Genomic DNA, 3,321 nt, shown 5'->3' on the forward strand with positions numbered 1-3,321 from the left:
CCTCACCACAACCGACACGAGGCATCACACTACACTCTAAGTTGTTGTTGACATTTGAATCAATATGTAAGAAGATAAAAGGTTCACAAAGTCACATCTTACGTTCACAAAACAAGGCTTAAGATTCACTAAATAAGATCTGTGATTCACAAATGAAGAAAGAGAGCAGAATAGGTGATTCAGAAATAAAGTCTCAGAATATTATCTTCGAGTTACACAAATTAAGCCTTAAGATTTACAAAACAAGGTCTGAGGATCACAAATAAAGAAAAGAGCAAAATAGGTCATTCCTAAAGGGTTCACAAAAAGAGCTCTAGGATTCACAAACACAAGGACTGAGATTCACAAGTTCACTTTTTGGTTCAGATTATTAGTTCAGTTTTTAATCTTACCAAGGTTGTATATATTAGTTATCAAGTTTCACAAAATAACCTTCTAGTTTCACAAACTAGGGTCTCTGCTTCACACAAAAAGAAATAAATATTTTAACTATAATTTGGGCGTACTAGATCTGAATGGCTGGCTACCTATTCCCGAGTTCAGGGGCCCTTTCTATGGGTAGCATCTAGGCTTGATTCAAAATATTTTAACTACACTCCATTATTTAGAAGAGTCCCATATTCATCTAAACACGCAGGAAGATCACTCGCTGATGCAGATAAATGGTGCACCTATAGCTATATCAATATTGCTCTATGTGCATTGCCTCGAACAAATAGGGGTGATTGATAAACTAAACAAATATCATATCTTGCTTAATTTTTCAGCTTTTTATTTAATTATCAGCTTTATTTATTTTATTTTTGAATGTTGTTGTTTAGTTAATTCGAGAGCCATGAACCTGTGAAATTTTATGTGATGAAAAATTACAAGATTTTTAAGTTTGCTGAATATTACTTATGTTTTAATTATCACAATATCATCTTTTGCTAAGATTCACTGAGTAAGGTCTGAGATTCACAAAATAAGGTCTAAGATTTACCAAATAAGTAAAAGAGAAAAAAAAGGTGATTCTAACCACTTATGATGACCAAGTTTCACAAAACAAGCTCTAAGATTCACTAAACAAGGTCTGAGATTCACAAAATAAGGTCTGAGATTCACCAAAAAAGGAAAAGAGCTTAAAAGTAACAGCAAAATTGACTCAATTCAACAACTCTTACAGTAACAATTCAACCAACTCTTTCAGTCACACAATTAGGTCCTAAATTCACAAAATCGACTCAATTCATAAACTAAACCTTGCAAAAAAAACTGAAATACAAAATCGATCCATATATTCCATAATAATCGAGCAGAAATTTTGACAAATGCAAATCGAATCAGAAAACATGAGATTTTACAATAATTACACAAAAAATGATATACCTGATTCAATAGCACTATTATCATCAATCATTGTGATATCTACAATCTCCATAGCAATTAGAGCTGCAAAATCGTCAAAAACAATGTAATAAGTAGTACGAAATCGCGAGAAAATGGAAATCGCTCAAAATATTGGTCAAATTCGAACGTTCTATTTATGAAATCGTTCAATTTGATCAAATTCGAACCTGATATCATCAATTTATGAGTGAATTGATAGAATTGTATGAATATACTCAATTTTGATCAAAATTATGAAATTACCTGAAAATTAATCGAAATCTTCTTCTAAAATTACTTGAATCAACGTTGTTGTATGTTGTTTTGATGAAATCTATGAACAATCGCTGCAAATTGACGAGTATATGGTCCAGATTTCCGTTGAACGATCGCACGAGCTTTGTTGCTGAAGAATTTTCAAAAAACGATTTTGTTTGTTATATTTTAAAGAGAGAGAGTGTATTTGGGCTTTTGTATGTTTTATTATTTTAGAGAGAGAAAGTATTTTGGGCTAAATAAAAAAATTTGGAATGACCCCTTAATTTTCAGCCCGATGAATAACAGGAAGTTAGTCCATAAATTTGCTTAATGAAGGAATTTGGTGAGGTCGGCCGCCTCGCCATAATTAACGGCCTCACCGGATCCGGCCTATATATATATATATATATATATATATATATATATATATATATATATATATATATATATATATATATATATATATACATATATATATATATACATATATATATATATATACATATATATATATATATACATATATATATATATATAGTTGTTGTGGAAAGTAGTTGAGTTGAGCATGCGGGTAGCTTACGAGTCTGCATGACACGATCGAGTGAGGGGCACTCGATCGAGTAGGTGAGAGACTCGATCGAGTGGGGAGTGTAACGTTTTTGAACAATCGCTGCTGTTTTTGGGGACTCGATCGAGTAAGTTGGGGACTCGATCGAACGAGGGCTACTCGATCGAGTAGGTTAGGGGCTCGATCGAGTGAGTTGTTTGATGCTTTCTGGTCAGGTTCTGGAGTCGAGGCACTCGATCGAGTAAGTGGGCAACTCTATCAAGTGGCCTCAACTCGATCGAGTGGGTTGTGTTGCTCGGTCGAGTATGAGCTGCTCAGGTCATATACGTATTTAAGTTGTGGGATGTGTGTTTATGTTTACCTCCTCTCTTATATAGTTCAAAGATGCCGCCAAAGAGATCTGCCTTGTATGTTAGGGTTGAGATGATGAGTATAGATGAAGTGGCCAAGATGCTTGAGCATCAAGAGGCGCTTACTGAGGCCTTGAAGAAGTTTGGGAAGGACAAAGAGGCTGGGGTAGATTTTTCTAAGATGAGTACCACTATAGCCCATTTCAACCCAAAGGAATACATGGGTACCGGAGCGCCAATTTTGCTCGACAATTGGCAAAGAGAGATGGAGAATATTCTGAACGTGGTTCACTGCCCTGAGGACTTCAAAGTGGAACAAGCTGCATTCTACTTGAGAGATGCAGCTGGAGAATGGTGGGACAAGGTAAGGGAGAGTGCCTTAGATCTATACGTGAGACAGGGGAAGTCAGTTATACCTTGGAGTGAGTTCAAGAGAGTTATGCACCGAGAGTTTGTACCTGAGCATGTCCGTAATAAGCTGAGAGAGGAGTTTGATGATTTTAAAATGGCTCCGGATATGACAGTGGCTGAGTACTATCATAAGTTCAATGAGAAGTCTAGGTATGCTGAGGATATGGGGTTGAACCAGGAGAACCTGGCGCTGAGGTTTTAGAAGGGCTTGACCTATAAGATCATGGAGAAGCTACCTGTAGGAGTCCTTATTGACGTTAAGGAAGTGTATGAGCGAGCCGGGAGAGCTGAGAGATTGGTCGAAATGGCCAAGGAGAATAGGGAGAGAGGTCCCGAGAAGAGAAAGGCTGAGAGTGAGGGTGGTGG

This window comes from Silene latifolia, chromosome 3 (genome assembly GCF_048544455.1).
Source record: "Silene latifolia isolate original U9 population chromosome 3, ASM4854445v1, whole genome shotgun sequence".
NCBI lineage: Eukaryota > Viridiplantae > Streptophyta > Magnoliopsida > Caryophyllales > Caryophyllaceae > Silene > Silene latifolia.